This window comes from Dama dama, chromosome 18 (genome assembly GCF_033118175.1).
Source record: "Dama dama isolate Ldn47 chromosome 18, ASM3311817v1, whole genome shotgun sequence".
In the NCBI taxonomy this organism is placed as follows: Eukaryota; Metazoa; Chordata; class Mammalia; order Artiodactyla; family Cervidae; genus Dama; species Dama dama.
In genome coordinates this window covers 101689431-101713417 of record NC_083698.1, presented here as the reverse complement: position 1 = coordinate 101713417, position 23987 = coordinate 101689431, and the positions used below count along the sequence as shown (strand labels likewise).

General features: G+C 42.5%; 1 long non-coding RNA gene across 1 annotated transcript; it reads right to left on the bottom strand.

Annotated features, from left to right (window-relative positions):
- Positions 1-284: 284 nt before the first annotated feature.
- Positions 285-23473, bottom strand: LOC133072589 (uncharacterized). Its single transcript, XR_009696771.1, has 3 exons — positions 23406-23473; positions 22099-22228; positions 285-1357 (listed from the first exon to the last, which is right to left on the bottom strand). It is a non-coding gene; the product is annotated as an uncharacterized LOC133072589 (long non-coding RNA).
- Positions 23474-23987: the final 514 nt, after the last annotated feature.

Sequence of the window (23987 nt, the reverse complement as noted above, 5' to 3'; positions counted from 1 at the left end):
ACACACACACACACACCCCGCAGAAGCAACAGCTGCGTTATCTATATAAAATCTTTTTCTAATAACATATGAACAAGATAATATTACACACACTAACCAACACATTTTATTTTTTTAAGATTCTTTTATGAGGACCATTTTTAAAGTCTTTTATTGAATTTGTTACTTCTGTCATATGTGAATCATGAGAGGTCTTAGTTCCCCAACCAGGGATGGAACTCCCACCCCCTATATTGGAAAGTGGAGTCTGCACCACTGGATCGCCGGGCAAGTCCCATAACCAAAACATTTTAAACATTAAGCTTTTCTGCTGGGGTCCAGCCTCAACAGGATCCAGGGGTACCCACAGCATGAACGGCGTCAGCGAGAAAGAGAGAGAGAGAGGGAGGGAGAGAGACCAGACTGGGGGTGTGTAGTATAGTCTGGCCAATCTTCTTTTTTTTTACTGTAGCTTTTATATTCTAAGTTAGTACATTTTTAAAGGGAAGATAGTTTAGTATTACATCGGCTTATCCTTCAGGAAACGAGGGTGTTTTCTGCAACTTCTTAGTGAGAGTCTTATACATTATCTTCTGGCCTTGGGGCCTGTTGACATTTTATGACCTAGGTGAATGCAAAGCTGTTTTCTGTAATCTATTCCTTAATGAACACAAAGGTCAGTCCTTTTGCAGAAGTTTTCAGTTAAATTTATTTAAAAGGTTTACCACACAAAGACTCTGCAGCTCCGGTGAGGCAGCCCCTGTTTAGCATTCCTGGTTAAGATGAACAATTCTAAACTCTTATTTTTCTAAATCTTTAACTCTAACCACTTTTAGAATAATATTTTCGTGTTCTCTAATAGGGCTTCCTCACCCCCCGAAGGGCTCTGTGCCTATTGGGGCCTTTGTGTGATTAGGTTCTTTATGCTGTTTATGATTAAAGTGTTGTGAGTGGTCATGTGCATTAGTACTCATTTGCCAAGCAGGCTAGAATGCCAGCAAAGGGGTCTAAATTGAAACACTCCTTTCATCCTGGATAATCTTATAGGATACCACCGTCCTTTGGGGACATATTGATTAAAGTTCTAAGTTGATTCTGTTTGGAGAGAGATCGGGGAAGGCCTTCTACCTGTGTCACAGAAATTAGGGAGTAGTCTAATATAGCAAGCATCAGAAAGACAGAGATCATCTTTAAGGTGAGCGCCGGGCAGCTTTTCGAAATTCCTGAAGTCCCGATCTGCCTTGTTTATCAGGTCTTCTCCTCACGACCTTGTCATGGGTGGGATCTCATGTGCTGACTCCCAGCATCTCCTTTTTTATTTTTTAAGACAGCCAGATGGATCTCAGTCGCGAGCTTCTGAGTGTTCTGCCGGAGAATTCTGACAATACAAGGAAGGATTATAATGAAAAGTAGGATTTGGGCTGCCACAGTAGCGTAACTGAGGATAGTTGATAGGATATTTTTTCCAGTAATAAAGTTAGAAAAGGTATGAAAAAAATCATTAGCAGCCCCTGCAGCAGTAAAGTCCAGTCGGGATTGTTCTAAGGTTTTTATCTGACCATGAAGCTTTCCAAGATCTAAACTAATGCTGGAGCTATTCCATAAACTTGAAATATTATTTTTAATCTTTTCCCAATTATAATCTGTATCATTTGCTTTTAGGGGTGTTACACAAATCCACGATAGTCGGTGTGACAGGATAATGCTAACTTTACTTTTTTTTTTTTTTGCTAACTTTACTTTTAAGGCTTGTAATTCAGTTCCAATATGCATGACCACTTCTTCTAGGGCATCTACTTTAAATTCTAATTTCCTATCTATAATCTCTTGCGTAGCTAGAGCTAAAGAAACATTTTTTGACATATCATTGACATATTGAGCAGTATGTACCTGTTGAGTCAATGATATCGCTGCCACAGTGACAGGTAATTGCGGTTATTAAAGCTGAAATCCCCAAGATAAGTAGTCCTACAAACCATCGGGATCGCATTAAACCTTGCAGTTGTTGCAGAACGGCTAGACCGTAATTGTCATACCAAGAGGTACTCACTGCGACGGGCACCATAAGGTAAGGTGGGCGTCGCAGCACCACAAAGGAACAAATATTATATTGAGAGGTTAGGCAGGACGAGAGCATGCATTGTTCACAGTAGACTATGCTAGGTCCACCTGAATAGTTCATCTGTATTTGAAGCTTTTTAGAGTTATTAGGGAACAAAAAAAAAAAACTTAAGGGGAGGGTAAACAAGCCAGCACAGTATAGGTGGAATCGTTCTCTGGCCGAGATAGAGTAACAAGGGAGGTGGCAGCAAGGGCTCTCCAAGTTTCTGGTTGCCAAAAGGTTTTGCCCTTAATTGTATAGGACAACATGGGGGGAACAAATTGATTATATGCCATCTGCTGGCTGCCAACGGCCGAGGCTATTGACATAGTCAGGAACAGATCCTGGATCCTGACTTGGGTTTGGATTGCTCCAGTCTTGTACCGAATAGTTTCCGCCTCCCGGCATTCTATAATCTATGTTTGAATTATAAGTACAGAATTTCCATACTGGGTATCCAAGGCGGTTGTCTGTAGTTTTCCATATGACATCTGAAGGAGCAACATCAACACAATTTGGATATTTTGGGGGAGCATTGAGGAACAAGGATTTATAGGGGTCAAGGACCCTGGGCATACAGGCCTGTAATATCCAAACCAGCCAATCTCCTGTTTTATCTGAAAATTTTGATGCTGGAGAATCTGTCAAAATTGCTTTCTTGGAGGCTCCGACACACCCCTCCTTAGAGGGAGTGATAAGATTTCTTGGGAAGTTAAAGCAAAGGGGAAGGTCATCTGTTAATCCCCTAAAAGTATAGTTAAGATTAATGGAATAGGGATCTTTATCATAGGAAGTATAGGATCCTCCCAAGAGACTGAGGCTGGTTTGTGTTGACCCGTATAGAGTCATTGTTCCACGTAACTACTTGGAAGGTGAGGGGTCAGGGAAATATGCCCAGTATTTTTCTGATGTAGAAAAGGTAGCATTTACCTGGCAAGAAAGTGAAGCAGGCATAGCTATAAAAACCTTTTAGGGGAGGCTGAAGATCCCTGTAGAGAAGCTATTTGCTTGATGGCAAAGCGACTTAATTTGTCCCCATGTGGGTATGGAGGCTTGTTGAGTTGCCCGCACAGGATGCCTTGGTTGCAGGTCATGAGGCATCTGATCTTCATCCAAAGACAGATTACTGAGATAAGCTTTAGAAACAAACTTAGAGTGTCTTTTTTAATAACTTAATTAAATCTGTTAGCAATATAACATAACAAGGAACTATCTCAGAAGTGAGTCTTAGTAAACACTAAACCTTAATTAACAAAACTAGAAACTTAGTTTAACAATTTACAAAACTTACTATTTAGTGATTTTTTTATTATGGACACATTAACCCTGTAGCCAGGGAAGGCTTTAACCCATCAAATAAAAATGAGGTTTGTCAGGGAGCTGGGAAAAGCCAAGTGGCCGTCTTTGATTTTCCATAGCCCTGACTCTTTGATTTTCAGCTATTGTTCACCCATTTTTAATTTTTCCATTTAGGGGTAGACGGTTGCCATGTTTTAAGGACATTAGGATAGCACAAGTCTAACAGTGAGAGATTATTTTTTGTAGAAGCAAAATGAGCTTTTACACGTACCATGATCCTAAATAGCACTTATTTACTTTACTAAAGTAACAAAAGATTTTAAAAACAAATATAAATCACTTAAAGGCAAAGAAATTTATAATCTGTTATTGAAAGATTTATTTTAAGAAAACCTTGTTTTCTTAACATAGAGAGTAGACTAAATTCTAGTCTGTTACCAATTTACCAGATAGCAAACAAACAAAATTTATCAGTTAATCTTAGAAAAGTCTTTTTAAAAAGTCTTAGAAAAATCTTGATTGACTAGCAGTATTTTTTTAAAGGCATGGGTGTGAAACCATACAAGGCATGTTTAAAATCTAATTAAATTGTACTTAACAAAGTAGCCTGGTCATTGCTGCGACTTGTAACACTTTAACATGATAACTAAAAATTATAACTGACAACATTTTACCAGGACATATTAGATTTTTATGAATTTCACATATTTTCTAGGATATCTATATAAGTAACATCAACCATACAGTATAACCTGAGAAGATTTATCACTCCTCCAACAATATTTCCCATGCAATTTAACATGTCAAATGAACTCAGATAGTTTAATAGCTCTTTGGGATGTCTCAGGGGCCCTCTGAAGCATCCCAAAGTCAGCTAGAAGTCAAGCTATTTAGGCAGTTTTGTCAATAAATATCAAAAGGGTTTATAGTACTCTGTCAGGTAGAATCATATAGATCACTGTGAAATAATATATTTACTTAGCCAAAGTGAAAAAGAATATTTTAAAGGTAAACATAGAACAGATCACTTCAGAGGTAAAGAAACTTAAAATCCATTATCAAAGGCAGTTCAACATCTCAAGAAAACTTTTATTTATACACAAAACTCTTTCCTTGGGGTCTAGTTTCTATCACTTTCTGTACCCATTACTTTGTTCTCCCATCCTTAAACAGCCAACTGTAAGTCAGACCTACTTCCTTTTTCCTTCATAAAATGTAACTTCATTCCTCATACCTTCTTTTTTTTTTTTTTTTTTTTCCTCATACCTTCTTTACTGAACACACACATCTTACTTTCCTTAAGCAACCAAGAATTGACCTTTATATTATTATTCTACAGATTGGTGAACATAAATACCAGTGACAATTTCTAAAAAACCTTTTAGTGAACATCTCAGGACGGCATCAAACATTATTCATTAATAGTCCAAAATCTCTAGTTTCTCTGTAAGAGGAAATTAGTGTTCAGTAATGAATGTTTCAGAATCTTATTATTATTTTTTTTAATGATCTAGCTATTCAATAAATCAGTCACTTAATTTAGCACAACCCTAGAAATTCAGGTTGCCAAAATCTAAAGGGACTGTTTTAGAGAGACATTTCTAAAGTATGATTTTTAATAGTTTATCTAAAAGCTCCTATCTCATTTACATTTTTTTTTTAAGTTTCTATATTTGAGGTACTTTCCTTGTTGACAAGCTTGTAACAGACATTACAATATAACAATATTTAATTTATAATAAACCTAGGCAGAATGAAAATATTTTACTTGATGTTAATTACTCTAAGACATGTCTATATTATATAGGTCAACAAACAAACATTAATATCAGGTATTTAATACTGAATATTTTCCAGTTTACCTGAACCTGGAATTTATTGTTTAATTTAGAATTATTTGATTTGTAAGTGCTTACCTTTTTTTTTTTAAAGCCAATTAATTAGACCTCTTTTTCAAATTAACCTAAAAAATATTACCCAGAGACAAAGACATACCAAGACATATTTAGACAGACACAGTGCAAAATTTAGCTTCATTTTTTAAGTTTGGTCATGAATTAGATATTACAATATAAAATTTACTAGTTTATTAAAAAAGTTGAAATAAATAAAGATTTTTAAAGGCTTTTTCCCATTTCCCTCAGTCTCAGGAGTTAGAGATGGTCTAGATAAGTGTTCCTGAGAGCCCTGGCTGGTCTCAAAGGCACAGGGAAAGAAAATCAAGTTCTAACAAAAAGCAAAATGGCCATCAAAAATCACAACACAGAACACAGAGTTAAAACACACACATATAAACCTGGCAGCCCTCATCAGACACTCCCTTAAATACAAGAATAGAGTCTCTCAGAAAACCTTCTATAGAAACACAGAACTTCAGATGTCTTCAAAGATTTTAAGAGGAGGAAAGAAAAAGAAGCAGGAGGACGAGGCGGGAAAGGGGGGCAAAAGGGGTGGCCTTACAGATGTCTCCTGCCACCTGCAGACACCCAGGCATTACGGGACTTTCCCCTGGGCTTCCAGAGAAGGGAGGACTGGAACTCGGCCATACCGGAATTCGAGTTCTCTGCCAAGAGGAGGTGATCAGTCTCCAATCCTCAGCTCAAGCTAAGGCCCTTTGACCAAATTCCTGCGTCCAGGACCAGGGGACTAGAAAAACAGGAAGGATAGGAAGGGTTAAGGAGAGGACAGAGAGAGGGAAGGGGAGAGAGGTCAATAAAGTCTCTTGTTCCTTACTAGTCGGGGCACTCTGGCCAGTTGTCTGCGTCAGGAGGAGACCAGGGACAAAAGGGTCCCGTTGCGGCGGCTGGGTCTGGTCCATTGGCAGGCAAGCTGGCCTCTGAGTACCCCGAGTGGTCAGGATGTCAGTCTCAGCGAAGAAGAGTCCCCACCAGTTGCAGGAAGGGGGACCCCTTCCAGGGCCCGTAACTGAGCTCTTATAAATGAATTGTCAGAGGAGACACACGTGCTGACAAAGCAAGAGATCTCATTGGGAAGAGCACCGGGGTGGAGGGCAGGAGGGTAAGGGAACCCAGGAGAACCGCTCTCTTCTGGAAAATAAGGATATTGCTCCTGTTCAAATGTGAAAAAAGATTGAACACTAGCTTTTTTTTAATACTTCTTTTATTTAATAGCTGCAATATAACCCCAATAAAAAGCTGTCTTTCCTTTAACTCACTGTTACCCATTTTTGTTACTAATTAGAAGAAAAAAAAGGAGAGGATCTTAATCTTAGAAAAGAAGAAACCTTAAACCTACACATCTTCCTTCCCCTACCTTTCTTATGCAGGGGGGGCCTGTAGCGCCCTAGTGGGGTCCTAAAGAAGAAACCTGAAGCCTACCCACTTTCCTCACCCTACCTATCTTATGCAGGGGGGCCCACAGCGCCCTAGTGGGGTCCTAGCTGTCCTGAAGACTGAACAATGGGGGGTGGGGAATTACCTTCAGGTTCCCTGTTCATGGCGCCACTTGCTGGGGTCCAGCCTCAGCAGGATCCAGGGGTACCCTCAGGATGAACGGCGTAGGCGAGAAAGAGAGAGAGAGAGGGGGAGAGAGAGACCAGACTGGGGGTGTGTAGTAGAGTCTGGCCAATCTTTATTTTTTTTACCGTAGCTTTTATATTCTAAGTTACTACATTTTTTTAAGGGGAAAATAGTTTAGTATTACATCAGCTTATCCTTCAGGAAACCAGGGTGTTTTCTGCAACTTCTTAGTGAGAGTCTTATACATTATCTTCTGGCCTTGGGGCCTGTTGACATTTTATGACCTAGGTGAATGCAAAGCTGTTTTCTGTAATCTATTCCTTAATGAACACAAAGGTCAGTCCTTTTGCAGAAGTTTTCAGTTAAATTTATCTAAAAGGTTTACCACACAAAGACTCTGCAGCTCCGGTGAGGCAGCCCCTGTTTAGCATTCCTGGTTAAGATGAACAATTCTAAACTCTTATTTTTCTAAATCTTTAACTCTAACCACTTTTAGAATAATATTTTCGTGTTCTCTAATAGGGCTTCCTCACCCCCGAAGAGCTCTGTGCCTATTAGGGCCTTTATGTGATCAGGTTCTTTATGCTGTTCATGATTAAGGTGTTGTGAGCGGTCATGCGCATTAGTACTCATTTGCCAAGCAGGCTAGAATGCCAGCAAAGGGGTCTAAATTGAAACACTCCTTTCATCCTGGATAATCTTATAGGATACCACCGTCCTTTGGGGACATATTGATTAAAGTTCTAAGTTGATTCTGTTTGGAGAGAGATCGGGGAAGGCCTTCTACCTGTGTCACAGAAATTAGGGAGTAGTCTAATATAGCAAGCATCAGAAAGACAAAGATCATCTTTAAGGTGAGCGCCGGGCAGCTTTTCGAAATTCCTGAAGTCCCGATCTGCCTTGCTTATCAGGTCTTCTCCTCATGACCTTGTCATGGGTGGGATCTCATGTGCTGGCTCCTGATACTTTTCAACATTTTCATACTAGTACTTGCAGATTTACTCCATTTCTTTTAACAGTAGGAAAGGGTTCCACTTGTCAATTACAGATTGGCACTTGCCATGAGCTCTTGCCATCTTCAAGGACCTCTTCAAGAATTAAATCATGTGCTGCTACAGCTGCTGATTTTCACCACCCCCCTCAAGGAGTTCAGAGTGGAGAGCAGAAATGAGGCACTCTGTGCTCCTGGAAAACTGGCAGGACAGGTCTTCAGATAGTGAGATATTTTCAGGAGCCGATTTTATGAGCCCAATTCTTGTACCTCCTCATCTCTAGAAAAGCACTAAAATCCTTTGTGATGATGCTTGTTTCTCGTGACTAGCAGAAGCTTCACAAGACCAGCTTTCTACAAAAATTATGTGCTTGACTGCATGTACTTGCCCTTTACCAGAATCACATATTCTGTCCTTCCCCTCTACCTCTTTGGAACAGTTTCTCAGAGCTATCTGAGGTGCCCTCTCCCGGGCTGCAGTTCTCATATTGCTCCAAATAAAAACTAACCGAAAATTCTCGTGGTGTGCATCTTTTTTAAGTCAACACGTTGTATGATGTAGACTAATTTAACCACTAACTTACTGACAGTTAGAACTTACTGATTAGGTAATTCTGAGTTGCCTTTTGCTTAAAGAACAGGAATTTACTTCTCGTGGTTCTGGAGAGGAGAAGTCCAAGACCAAGGTCCTGGCAGGGTTCGGCTTCCCTGACAGCTCTGTCTGCAGCTTAGGGCACTCACTTTCTCGCCATGAGCTCACACGGTTGTCCTCCCTGTGAGAGCATTCCTAATGTCTCATCCTCTTCTCATGGGGACTCACAGCATTATGCTGTTGTAGCCATGCATTCCGGGAAACAAACTCATTCCGAAGGACAATCAGGTCGTGGAGTGCAGTTTATTACACCAGCAGGCCCAAGGCAGAGTCTCCTCTTAACCAAGGACCCCGACCAGTTTTTCTGAAAACCCTAAGTGTAGGTGCCCAAACCCACCTCCCCAAATTCCCTGTAACTAGTCTGAACAAAGGAAAAGAAAGATACAATCAAAGTTAACCCGTGATTCATATGCCGTAAGCCTAGGTAGTTAACAGTGGACACTTATCAATAAGCCTGTGGTCATACCCCAATAAGCATAACAGAATGTATGATTCTATTCGGTTACGCAGATAATTAGGGTATTCTTTTAGGCAACAGAGAGTCTAGGCACGAGCCCGGGGGCTCTTCCTTCCAGGGGCCTGGTTTTCCAGCTGGTGTGTCGTTTCCATAGATACTGGGCATAGAGCTCAAAGTCCATGGTGCGACCCAAGATGGAGACCTGCTTTCAAATGGAGCCTGTTCTGTCTGTTTCCTCCTTCATTCCCCACTCTTGATGCTCTTAACTCATAGTATGAGCATCATTCATAGGGATATATTGCACCCTGACTCTCCGACCTCCAATTTGGGAGAACGACATCAACCTTTGGGTTACAAAGTTCATAATACGTTGTAAAATAGAGGGTCCACAAAGCAGATCAAAGCAACTATAACAATGGTAAATATAGTTTTCCACCAATCACCCTTCACCCAAGATAAGACTGAAGTCCAAAAAGGAAGACTATCATCAGACATAGCTTTTATCTGACCTTTCATGTCATCCAGGGTGGCTGATTTATTGGCAGATAAATCAGGAATATATCCACAACATTCAACTTTAATTATAGCACAGGTCCCTCTTTGTACTGAAACTATGGTTAGCCTCAAGATGATACCAGCAAGTCCTTGTAGCAGCAGTGGATTGCAGAGCTTCATCTCTTTTCCTTCTTTAAGATGATCTTGGTTTCGCGGGGATCAGTGGGGTCCTTTGTGTAGTCCACTCGGCGTCCTCCAGGTCTGCATGGTATGCTGTCTTCACCCCCCTGTGGTGGATCCAGGGGTGACACGTGCAGCTTTAACCTCAGTAGGGCTGGTTAGAACAACAGTATATGGACCCTTCCAATGTGGGGCCAAGGAGTCATGTTTCCAGTCCTTGACCACACCTGATCCCCGGGCACAAATTCGTGAATCTGTTCCCCCAGGGGGTATGGCACCCTTTCTTGTACTAACCTAGTCACCTGATTTATTACCTTACCCAGTTGTTCCATCTGCTGTGAAATCTCATCTCCCCTTCCCTGAGGCAAATTTGTTGACATCGGTTTTATTACAGGAGGGGGCCTCCCATACACAGTTTCGTTCGGAGAAGAGCCGTGGAACCATGGGGTCATCCTGAATCTGAGCAGAGCCATCGGAAGCAAGTCCACCCGGGAGCAGTCAGTCTCTACGATCCACTTGGAGAGCGTCTCTTTTAAGGGTCCGGTTGGTTCGTTCCACTGTCCCAGAACTCTGGGGCCTAAATGCTGAATGCAATTTCCACTTGATATTTAGAGCTTTACATACCTGTAGAATTAAGTCAACTACAAAGGCAGGGCCGTTGTCTGATCCTATTCTGGTTGGGAACCCGAATCTGGGGATTATTTCTCGAAGCAGACAGTGAGCCACTTCATTTGCTTTTTCAGTTCAGGTGGGGAAGGCCTCCACCCATCCTGAGAAGGTACAAACCATGAGTGTTGGCAGGGTTTAAAGTCCACATAGAGTGCCTTTTAACTGTATTCCTCGAGGTTTTTATTTATGTCCAGGGGCAGCATAGCCTTTTTTTCATTTTTGGTGGCCCTTTCTGCTTCAGCCAGCTGGTCTTGGGCCGGGGTATACTGTGTGAGAGTCAAAGTTAACTCAGGCATTTTTCAGAGTACAAAGGTTCTGATAGATCCCCCACACCAGCAGGCCCAGATTTCTCAGCTGCATGTTTTGCAGCTTTATCTGCTAGTCGGTTTCCCCATGTTTGTGACCCCAACAGTGGGGTCACATTGTTTTGGTGACTCCTTCCTTTTGGTGACCCCAACAATGCATCACTGCCACCTTTTCAGGTTCCCACACAGCATCTAATAGAGTCAAGATTTCTTCTTTGTTTTTAATGTCTTTTCTGTTGGCTGTCAGAAGACCTCTCTCTTTATGTAAAGCCCTATGTACATGTAAAGTAGCAAAAGCATACCTGGAGTCTGTGTAAATGTTTGTCTTCTTACCTTTTGAGAGCTGGAGGGCCCGGATTAGAGCATATAGTTCGGCCCGCTGAGCGGACCAGTGTGATGGCAGACAGCTAGCCTCAACGATGGTTTCTTCCGTGACTGCTGCGTATCCCGACAGTCCTCGTCCTTGTTTCACCAGGCTGCTGCCTTTGGTGTACAGGACCCACTCTGGGTCTGGGATTGGCTGGTCTCTCCAGTCAGGTCTGCTGGCATAAACTTCTTCTAGGATTTCCTTGCAATCATGTGAGGGCCCACCTTCTCCCACAGGAAGGAGAGTGGCTGGATTCAGGGCCTGAAAAGGCACAATAGTAACATGCGGGTTCTCACATAACAGTCCCTGGTATTGAGTAATCTGGAATGTCAACAGCCATTTATGGGGGTCCCCTCACAGGAGAGTGTTGACCTCATGCGGGACTTTTATGATCAAATCTTGGCCTGAAGTCAGCTTGGTGGCCTCCCGGACCAGTAAGGCAACAGTAGCAGCTGCCCATAAGCATCCTGGCCACCCAGTGGCAACATTGTCCAGCACCTTCAAGAGATAAGCCACAGGTCTGTCCCGCATCCCCATAGTCTGGGACAACACTCCCATAGCCACCTTATCCTTTTCAGTCATGTAAAGAGTAAACGGCTTAGCAAGGTCTGGCAGGCCCAAGGTGGGTGCTGACGTAATTGTACCAGGTTTGGGTTCTATTACCACTGGGACTTGTTTTGCAAGCCTGAGGGGGTTGTCTTCCTTCTAGACCTCAGGGAATTGTTAAGTCAACTCTCTCTCTCTCTCCACTGTTTAGCCCATCCAGTTTCCCTTCTGGAAGATCGTGCAACCTCCATTCATCTTGAGGGGTTACCAAGAGGAAGAGTAAATAGGTGGTTGAGCCCACTCAAAGAGTGGGTCTTTCATGGGGAGAAAAGGTCACTTGTGGCCCCAATTTAGACAGCAAGTCTCTTCCCAGCAAAGGTACTGGGCATTCAGGGATGTATAAAAATTCATGAGTCCCTTGGTGTCCTCCCATCTGACATTTTCAGGGTAGGCTTGAGACACAAAGGCTGCATTTATCACCATCTGAGACCCGGCAGCCTCTGGATCTCTTGGTGTATAAAGTCTATAGGTCTCGCACAGTCTTTTGTAGAACTCAGAGGGTGGTTTTCTTTCCCTTTGAAGCACCTCGTTGGGTTTTACCATACTCATAGGTTTTTGGCCCCGCTCTTCAGACCTTGTAAAATAGTTGCCCTATATCTCTCCAGATGGTCCCTCGCTTCCTCTGTGTTACAGTTCCAATTGGGCCTCTCATCACGGGTGGCTGGTTCTGCCCACCGCTGCAGCTTTGCAGTACCCTCAGGTGCCATTTCTCTTAACCATTTTCTGGCCTCAGTTAGGATCCTGTGTCCTTTCCTCAGAGCCGAAAAGGGAGACTGGTAGTTGAATTATGTCACCTCGTGTAGGGCGGTGGGTTCAAATAGTCTCCATTAGCCTGATCATGGCTTGTGGCTCCCCGGAGTACCGTGGAGCGTGTCTCTGCCAGTTTAATATATCCATAGAGGAAAACGGCTGGTAATAATAGGCTACAGGGGGCTGATGGTAATGCCGCATACGTCCTCAACTGGAGGCTGTTGTAGCTCTCTGAGGGGCATCTGTAGTGGGGTTCTTTCCCCCTGTTCCTTGGCGGAGCGCAGCCTCTGTCTAACTGCTGTGTTTTCTTCCCCCTTCCCATCAGTACTCACGAGGAGAGGTGGATAAAATCTAGGAGATCTGGCTGAGGTGGAATCCTGGGGGCACTGATCAGAAGTCTCCATCGCTGGGATCGGGGCCTGCGGAAACGATGGCTCTATGATCTCCGGGAGAGCTGGCGGGAACTTCACCTGGCCCTGGATCAGGCATTAAGGCGGACTCCGGTCCTCGTGGAACACTCACTGGGAGGCGGCCGTGTCATCATCCAGTATGGGGAAGGGTGCCGGGAGCCAGCACACGAGATCCTACCCATGACAAGGTCATGGGGAGAAAGCCTGACGGGCAAGGTGGATCAGGTTCTCAGGGATTCCGAAAAGCTGCCCCAAAGCTGCCCCCAGCACTCACCTTAAAGATGATATCTGTCTTTCTGATGCCTGCCTCAATGGACTACTCCCTAATTTCTCTGAGACAGGCAGGAAGGCCTTCCCCGATCTCTTCCCATATAAGAATCAATTTAGAACTTTAATCAATAAATTTTTCAGGTGGTGGTATTTTATGAGATTATTTAGGGTGAAAGGAGTGTTTTAATTTGAGCTCCTTTGCTGGTAGTTTGTTAGTCAAATGCATTTATGCCCTTGGTACTAATATGCATGATTGCTTATGACATTTTAATCATAGAATAGTATAAAGAACCTGATTATATAAAAGCCCTAATAGATATAGAGCATTTTTGAGGGATGAAGGAGTTTAATTAAAAAATATAAGAAAAATTATTATAAAAGTGGTTATTGGGTTAACGTTTGCTTGCTGTGTTTTTGTTTTTAGTGTGCTAAGGCTGTGCTATGGTAACCATTGTTAATATAGTTATAGACCTAGAAAAATAAGAACTTAGCCCTAGTATTGTAACAGTGAAATAGTTGTTAATTATTAGCCAGGAGTGCTAGGTAGAGGCCGTCTTATTAGAGCCACAGAGTCTGTATGGGGTAAAACTTTTAGACAAATTTAACTGACAACTTTTGCAGAAGAATTGATGTTGGTATTAACAGGGTTATATTTGTATTATGTTGTGACATGCTGTACTGTTGCCCTATGAGATGGTAACTTTTCTGTTAAGGTCACCACAGAAACAGAAAACAGGCCTACATTCACCTGACTTACATAAAATGTTAATAAGCCCTAAGGCCAAAAGATAACGTGTAAAGATTTATTATAGAAACGAAATGCAGAAAGTATCTTGTTCTTCCTTAAGGACAAACTGACGTAATGTAAACTAACCCTGTATAGATATGAGTGAGCATCTTGTATCCTGGATACACTCTGAGTGAGGGTATAAAAACTGTTGTCAAAAATTAAAGACAGACTTGGCCCTATCAAGGCTGGTCTCATGTGTCTTCTATCACTCGCCGACGCCATTCATCCTAAGGGAACCCCCTGGATCCTGCTGGGGCTGGACTCCGGCAAGTGGTGCCCAAACAGGGACCCGAAGGTAAGCTCCCCCCATTGTTCAGTTTTCGGGATGGCTAGGACCCCACTAGGGTGCTGCAGGCCCCCCTGCATAAGATAGGTAGGGTGAAGAAAGTGGGTAGGCTTTAGGTTTCTTCAGAATCCCACTAGGGTGCTACAGCCCCCCTCTACATAAGAAAGGTAGGGTAAAAGGGTGGGTATGTTTCAGGCTCCTTCTTCTCAAAAAATCCTTTCCTTTTTCTTCTTTTAATTGCTAATAAAAATGGGTAATAGTGAGTCAAAAGAAAGGCAACTTTTTATTGGAGTAATATTACAACTATTAAACAAGAGAGGTATTAAGGTTAAAAAGGCCAGCCTTCAATCCTTTTTCACATTTGTACAAGAGCAATGCCCTTGGTTTCCAGAGGAGGGCACTATTAATGTAGATACATGGGAAAAGGTGGGAAAACAGTTAAGAGATTATTATACTTTACATGGACCGGAGAAGGTGCCCACCGATACCTTTTCCCTGTGGAGTATGATTAGAGATGCCTTAGATCCGACTCACGAATCTGAAAGATTGAAAGTTAAGAAAAATGAAAACGATGATGAGTCCAAACCAAGCTATCAAGAATTAAGACAAATGTTAGCTGTTATGAACACGGATAGTCATCCAGAAGGTAGGGACGAAGAAGAAAAACAACTTTCACCCCAAGATGAGGAAGATTTAGAGAAAGCAGAAACTTGTTATCATTCTGATGAGGATTGGCCTTTTTTCTGCCCAAGACGCTCCTAAAAATTTAAGAGATACATCTCCAACTAGGCCTTCTGTAAAATCCAATTCTAAAAACCCTAAAGTATCCATAAAATGGGATAAAAGAGGCATGGAGCTATTTCGACCCCCCATGCCTCCCCCTCCATATAGGGGGTAAAGACCTTTCCTCAGGTTTTTCACAAAGAAGGGTGCTTTCAAGGCTTGAGGATGATTTTGACCCCTATCTTGAGGCTTGCTTTCCTGTATCATATGATACGGATGAAGAAAGTCCCACTTGGGAGCCCCTTCCTATTAAACTGATTAAGGAACTCAAACAGGCTTGCTCCTCATATGGAGCTACAGCCCCGTATACCTTAACATTATTAGATGCTTTGGCAGCTAGATGGATGACCCCATATGATTGGAGGGCAGTTGCTAAGGCTTGTTTATCTGGAGGACAGTGTCTACTTTGGAGAACTGAATATGAAGATTTGGCCCATAAGCAAGCTAGGGATAACTATAAATATGGTCCAAAACATATTGTGCAAGAAATGCTGGCAGGAATTAATGAATTTCAATCAGTTAGAGACCAAATGAATTTCGATAGTAAAGCTCTAGAACAAGTGACAGCTTGTGCTCTCGGGGCCTGGCATTCCTTGCCTCAAGGAAAAGAATTAACCTCTTCCCTATATGACATAAAACAGAAACCAGAAGAGCCATATGAAGATTTTGTATCTCGACTTATTGAAGGAATCCACAGGGTCATTCCTAGCGATGGAGCTGCCGAGATTTTAATAAAACAGCTAGCATTTGATAATGCAAATTCTATCTGCCAGACTTTACTTCGCCCTATAAGAAAGTCTGGAGATATAGGAGAGTATATTAAACAGTGCGCAGATGTAGGACCAGCAATGATGCAGGGCGTTGCCATAGCTGCAGCTATAAAGGGTGGCTCTTATCAACAGGCAATACAGTCCTTCTTTGCTGGCAAGGGCAATCCTCAAAAGGGCCACTCAAATAATCAGGGACAAAATACTAATTTAAATAAAACCTGCTTTTCTTGTGGTCAGATGGGACATTTCAGCCGTGCCTGCCCTCAAAAGGCCACCAATACTCCTTTATTAAATTCTACCTCCACGGTTATGGCCCCCAATCTTCCTAAGACCCCCTGCCCTGGCTGTCAGAGGGGATACCACTGGGCCAAAGACTGTAAATCCAAGTTCCATAAAAACGGAACCTTGTTAGTTTCTGGCCAACAGCCGGGAAATGGATTGAGGGGCCAGCCTCAGGCCCTGACAACTATTGAGGCAATGACATTAAATCCATTCATACCCTTCGTCCCATCACAGAACTCATCAGAACAACCCCAGACAGCGCAAGACTGGACCTCTGTTCCACCACCACAACAATATTAACACCTGACTCCCCCACTACAAAAATTCCCACTGGGGTTCATGGCCCTTTACCTGAAAAAACTATGGGACTGTTAATAGGCAGGAGCGCCACATCCTTACAGGGGATCACAGTGATTCCAGAAGTTTTAGATTCAGACTATACTGGTGAAATTCAAATAATGGTGTCTCCTCCCACCAAGACTATTCAAATTTATAGAGGACAAAAAATAGCTCAGTTGCTGATGCTACCTTATTATGCTGATGTAAAAAAGGAAGCTCTAGCTGCCAAGCATCAGGACGGAGGATCTGATTCTAGTGATTATGCCTTTTGGGTTACACAGGTTTCTTGAAATAGACCTATGAAAACAATTCTAGTTAATGGTAAAAAGGTGACTGGCCTGCTAGACACCGGAGCAGATGTTTCCTGTATTGCAGGCAATGACTGGCCTAGTGCCTGGCCAACTCAAACCACAGCTAATGAGCTAGTTGGCATTTGGAGAGCACCTTCAGTGACAAAGAGCTCACAAATTTTACCTTGGTATGTAGATAAAAATTGCCAGGGACATTTTCAACCCTATGTGATTCCTTCATTACCTTTCACTCTTTGTGGGAGAGATATTCCTGCTCAAATGGGAGTTTTGCTGTATTGCCCAGATGAAAAAGTGGCTGCACAGATGTTGCAGATGAGTTATAATCCTTTCATGGGTCTGGGTAAAGATCAACAGGGACAAATTAAACCAGTTGTCCCAAAAATAAAAAGAGAGAGACAAGGCTTAGGATATCCAAATTTATAGGAGAGGCCATTGTTCTTGCTGCTGACCCCATAGTCTGGAAGTCTCCTGATCCAGTGTGGGTGGAGCAATGGCCCTTAAATTCAGAAAAACTTTCAGCAGCACGACAATTAGTAGAAGAACAATTAAAGGCTGGACATATAGAACCTTCGACTAGTCCATGGAACACGCCAATTTTTGTAATTAAAAAGAAATCGGGAAAATGGAGACTCTTACAAGATCTAAGAGCAATAAATACCACTATGGAAGATATGGGGGCCTTACAGCCCGGTCTTCCCTCCCCTGTGGCTGTTCCCCAAGGTTACAATGTTATAGTGATTGATCTTCAAGATTGCTTCTTTACTATTCCCTTAAACCCTCAAGATAAAAAAAGATTTGCCTTTAGTTTTCCCTCAGAAAATTTTAGACAACCTTATCAGAGATTTCAATGGAAGGTTCTTCCCCAAGGTATGAAAAATAGTCCCACATTGTGTCAAAAGTTTGTAGATGCTGCCCTGCAAGGTATTAGGGAAAAATATGGAGATGTTTATTTAGTCCATTATATGGATGATATATTATTAGCACACCCAGATAGGGCTTATTTACAAGAAGTTTTGATTAAATTACAAGAGATTTTGAGTTGCTGGGGCCTAAAGGTGGCCCCTGAAAAAATTCAGGTGAATATGCCTATAACATATTTGGGAAGAATCCTAAATAATGAAACAGTTACTCATGTACCTTTACAGCTTAGAAAAGATAATTTGGTTATTTTAAATAATTATCAAAAGTTGTTAGGAGATATAAATTGGATTCAACCCTTTTTAAAGTTGACTACTTCTGATCTTAAACCTTTGTTTGACATTCTTCGAGGGGATCCAGACCCCACCTCTGCCAGAATGCTAACACCTGCAGCCAGAGATGCCTTAATAAAAGTAGAAGAAGCTTTAAATAAAAATTATATTAAGAGAGTAAATTATAATATGGCATGGCAATTTATAGTGTTGCCCACAGCTGTGGCCCCTACAGGGGTGCTATGGCAGGAGGGTCCCCTAGAATGGTTATATTTACCTGCCATGGCTAAAAAGGTCATGGCCTGTTATCCGGGATTAGTGGCTACTTTAATAATTAAAGGAAGACATAGAAGTATAGAAATGTTTGGAAAGGAGCCATCTGAAATTATAGTGTCTTATAATAAAGAGCAATTAAATGCCCTTTTATTATTAAATGAAGATTGGCAAATTGCCATTGGTCATTACCCGGGACAAATTTTATACTATTTACCTGCTAGTCCTTTGTTAAATTTTTTCTTTCGACATCCGGTAATATTTCAAGAAAGGTGTCAAGTTTCCCCTATTGAGGGGGCAATGTTGGTGTTTACAGATGGGTCTTCTAACGGAAAGGCTGCTATTGTCACCCAGACTTCAAAAGGGGTCTTAAATACTGGAGAAACGTCAGCTCAAAAAGCAGAATTAACAGCTGTGATAGAGGCATTTAAAGAGTTTTCAGACCAGGCTTTTAATTTATTTTCTGATTCGCAGTATGTAGTTAGGTTGTTTCCTCGAATTGAAACGGCTGTTTTGCCAGAAAATAAAACCACAATTTTTAAATTATTATCTACCCTTCAACAGCAAATTTGGAAAAGGTCAAAACAATTTTACGTTGGACATATAAGAGCTCATTCTAATTTACCTGGACTGCTCCATACATTTAATCAAGAGGCAGATTTGCTAACCCAAACCATAGTGGCCAACCATAGTGGCCAATGCTTTTGAGGATGCTAAAGCCTCACATGCTATGCATCATCAAAATGCAACTGCCCTTCGGTATCAGTTCCATATTCCTAGAGAATCTGCACGCAAGATTGTTAGGACTTGTCAATTCTGCCCTACTTTAGTTCCCACTTTGCCTTTTGGGGTGAATCCCCGTGGCTTATTGCCTAATATGCTTTGGCAAATGGATGTGACACATGTTCCTTCCTTTGGAAAATTATCCTTTGTGCACGTCACCGTAGATACCTCCTCCCATGTTATTGTGGCTACTGCCAGAACGGGAGAAGCCTATAAAGATGTAGTTCAACATCTTTTTGCCTGCTTTTCTTATCTAGGAATGCCTAAATCAATTAAGACAGACAATGCTCCAGCTTATACATCTAAGTCCTTTAAAAATTTTTGTGCCCAATTCGGTATACCCCACTCTACAGGAATTCCTTATAATCCCCAGGGACAAGCAATTGTAGAAAGGGCACATCAGACACTTAAAACACAAATTTTTAAATTACAAGAAGGGCAATTCAAATACAGTTCTCCGCACCATATTTTGCAGCATGCCTTCTTTGTGCTTAATAACCTAATGCTGATCAAGCTGATTTAACAGCTATGTTTCATCACTGGAACCCAGAACAAAAAGATATAAAGCCTTTAGTAAAATGGAAAGACCTTCTTTCTGGACAATGGAAGGGACCTGATCCCTTGCTAACCAGTGGTCGAGGGTATGCTTGTATTTTTCCACAGGGTGCTGACTCACCGATTTGGGTCCTGGACGACTAATTCACCATGTCACAGTCCCCCATACATCCAGTTCCCCCATTGCTTCGACCACAGAAGAGGAAGAACACTCCTTTGCCTACGCCCCCGCCACCAACCTGGAAAGTACAACAGACTCGGAAAGGACCGGCCGCGGAGATCCCAGAAGAACAGACGGTGGATCCACCCACTAGACAGATGTCACGGCTTTGTATGGGAGACCAAAATCCTGGAAACAGTCCTAAAAGACCACCAGGATGTCCTGCACGGACAACTCAACAAGCCCCCATACCCACATGGCGACAAATTAAGTCGCTGTGCCAACAAACACAGGGAATAGCTTCTCTACAGGGAGCTTCAGCCTCTCCTGAAAGGGTTTTTATAGCCATGCTTGCTTTGCTTTCTTGCCAGGTAAATGCTACCTTTTCCACATCAGAAAGATATTGGGCATATTTCCCTGATTCCCCAACTTTCTAAGTAGTTACTTGGAACAATGATCCTATACGGGTCAACACAGACCAGCCTCATCTTTTGGGAGGATCCTATACTTCCTATAACAAAGATCATTATCCCATTAACTTCAATTATACTTTTAGGGGATTAACAGATGATCTTCCCCTTTGCTTTAATTTCCCAAGAGATTTTATCACTCCCTCTAAGGAGGGATGTGTCGGAGCCTCCAAAAAAGCAATTTTGACAGATTCTCCAACACCAGAATTTTTAGATACTGCAGGAGATCGGATGGTTTGGATATTACAGGCCCGTATGCCTGGGGTCCTTGACCCCTATAAATCCTTGTTTCTTAAGGCTCCATCAAAATATCCAAATTGTATTGAGGTTGCTCCGTCAGATGTTATATGGAAAACTATAGACAACCGCCTGGGATATCCAGTATGGAAATCTTGTACCTATAATTCTAAAACTGATTATAAAATACCGGGAGGTGGAAATTATTCGGTACAAGATTGGAGCAATCCAAACCCAAGTCATAATCCAATGTCTTCTCCTGAATTTATCAGTAGAATTGACAATTGGAAAGATGATTCCGTCCCTTGGCCGTTGGCGGCCAGCAGATGGCATTATAATCAATTTGTTCCCCCTATGTTGTCTTATACTACTAAGGGCAAAACCTTTTGGCAACCAGAAATTTGGAAAGCCCTTGCTGCCACCTCCTTTGTTACTTTATCTCGGCCAGAAAATGATTCCACCTATTCTGTGATGGCTTGTTTACATTCCCCTTACGTTTTTTTGTTTACTAATGATTCAAAAAGGCTTCACATACAAATGAATTATTCAGGTGGACCAAATATAGTTTATTGTGAACAATGCATGCTTTCATCCTGCTTAACCCCTCAATGTAATGTTTGTTCTTTTGTCGTGCTTCAACGTCCACCTTATCTTATGGTGCCTGTTGTAGTAGATACTCATTGGTATGACAATTACGGTTTAGCCGTTCTACAACAACTGCAAGATTTAATGCATTCCCGACGATTTGCAGGATTACTTATTCTAGGGATTTCGGCTTTGATAGCAGCAATCACCTCTGTCACGGTGGCAGCGGTATCATTGACTCAACAAGTACATACTGCTCAATATGTTAATGATATGTCAAAAAATGTTTCTCTAGCTCTAGCTATGCAAGAGATTATAGATAGAAAATTAGAAGTAAAAATAGATGCCCTATAAGAAGCAGTCATGCATATTGGGACTGAGTTGCAGGCTTTAAGGGTAAAGTTAGCATTATCATGCCACGCCAACTATCGGTGGATTTGTGTAACACCCCTAAAGGTAAATGATACAGATTATAATTGGGATAAGATTAAAAACCATATTTCAGGTGTATGGAATAGCTCCAGCATTAGTTTAGATCTTGGAAAGCTTCATGGTGAGATAAAGAACTTAGAACATTCCCGTCTGGACTTTACTGCTGAGTGAGGGTATATAAAAACTGTTGTCAAAAAATAAAGACAGACTTGGCCCTATCAAGGCTGGTCTCACATGTCTTCTATCACTCGCCGACGCCGTTCATCCTAAGGGAACCCCCTGGATCCTGCTGGGGCTGGACTCCGGCAGAAGGGGACAGGTCATCCTCGTCCAAATCCTGCAGAATTTCTTTATCATCAGTCAATTTTTGTGCCATTAATATTTTTCCCTTTCCCTTCTGGATACAAAACCTGGTCCAAGGAGGAGGGTCTTGAGCTAACCCTAGCCATGAACCAATATATGGATATTGATCCGGGTGTCCCAGCTCTCCTGTGACTACTATAGACTGCTTCCACTATTTTTAAGTTCATGGTGTCCTCTGGTGGCCATCCTACTCCCATAGGGGGCCATTCGACCTCACAGAGTATGTGGAGGTGGTTAGGCGTCTTCACCCCATAGTCTCCTCCAAATCCCTTCTTTAAATGTTTAATCATGCACTGCAATACAGTTGCCTTAGATTCATTTCCCCCCATCTTGCTTACCTTCTCAAACCATCTTCTACTTTTCCTTTTCATTCTGTCTATGAAGTTCTCAGTACCCTATGTACTTCTGATATTTCCACTCAATGAAACACTTATATTGCCATTCCGCTTCCTTCCTAAATGGGGTGAGAAGAGCCTTACCTGCCAGATCCCAGAGGGAGAAGGGGAATCAGCATGTCTTCACCTGCCAGTCGGCATGGCCAAACCAGAACACCACGTGGTCCATGACTGTTTCTCCCGTAACTTCTAAAATCCATTCTGACTTGGTGGGCTTCATCAGGTGTGAATGAAAACACAGATGGGTTAAACGTCCCACGTCCCAGGTCGTCTCCGGAAAAGCCAATTCATACTCACTGATGTATTCCACTCCTTCTAGCCTGACAGTTCTGAGGGGGTCAAGAATTTCACAGCAGATGGGACACCTCCTCAGGGAGGGCAGAATACAAGCACACAAAGACCAAGTTTCTTCTAACGACCCCCTGGCGATGGCTTGGTAATAATTTTCCCCAAGACAGCGTGGACACCACCTCCTAAGTGACATTCACAAATTTCCTTCCTAAGCTCTAACACATTCATCAACCTGTGTACCAAGCAATCACTGCCACCTGCCTATTCCACTCTCCTGTGGGTCCATGCCTCTTCTAGTCCTTCCCAGGGGGGTGATCAGGCCCCCTCTTCCACTCTGATGGGTGGGTTCCTCCTCACCTGAGCGCTCAGTTCCCCTGCTGCCGTCCACTACCTGCTAACATGAAAGGTCCAGGCACTGGGAAGCAGAATCCTTCCAGAAGGGCAAGGTACCTTCCCCCCTCTAGATTTGAGCCGCAAGGCCTCGGAGTAGTCCCATATGGGACTTGTCTCCTCAAAGTGAGGAGTTTCCCGGCCAATGCACCAAATGTTGTAGCCACGCGTTCCGGGAAACAAACTCACTCAGAAGGACAATGCAGATAGTGGAGTGCAGTTTATTACACCGGCAGGCCCAAGGTAGAGTCTCCTCTTAGCCAAGGACCCTGATCAGTTTTTCTGAAAACCTTATATACCCTAAGTGTACGTGTCCAAACCCACCTCCCCAAATTCCCTGTAACTAGCCTGAACAAAGGAAAAGAAAGATACAATCAAAGTTAACCCATGGTAGTTAACAGTGGACACTTATCAATAGGCCTGTGGTCAAACCCCAATAAGCATAATAAAATTTATGATTCTATTCGGTTACACAGATCATCAGGGTATTCTTTTAGGCAACAGAGAGTCTAGGTACGAGCCCTGGGGCTCTTCCATCCAGGGGGTCTGGTTTTCCTGCCGGTATGTCGTTTCCATAGATACTGGGCATAGAGCTCAAAGTCCACAGTCGGCCCTAGATGGAGTCCTGCTTTCAAATGCAGCCTGTTCTGTTTCCCCCCTCAATGTTAAAGAACAAAGAGTAAAAATGAAGTCAGTCAGCACTTACTTACCCGGTGTGTACTGAAGGCCAGGAGGCAGGGATGGAGACTAGATTTGGAAAGGGGTCCACTGGTGACCTTGGGAAAGAAACAAAGTGGTAGAATCATAAGCTGGATTTCAAAGTTTGAACCTCATTTTTGGCAAAGGAGAGGGTGACCTGCAGTGAAGAAACGACATGTTCTATACAGAGAGGCAAGAAACAGAGTTTAAGAGGAATGGATACAGCAGATGTGGTGCACATACACCATAGAATATTACTCAGCCATTAAAAGGAATGAAACAATGCCATTTGTAACAACATGATTGGACCTAGAGAGTGTCATGAGTGAAGTAAGACAGAGAAGGAGAAATATCTTATGACATCTCTTACATGTTGAATCTAAAAAGAATGATACAAATGAACTTGCTTACAAGACAGAAAGAGACTCACAGACTCAAAGAACAAATTTATGGGTACAGGGGAGGGGAAGGATGGGGGTAGGATGGTGGGGGAATAGTTAGGGAGTTTGGGATGGACATGTACACACTGCTATGTTTAAAATGGATAACGAACACGGACCTACTGTGTAGCACATGGAACTCTGCTCACTGTT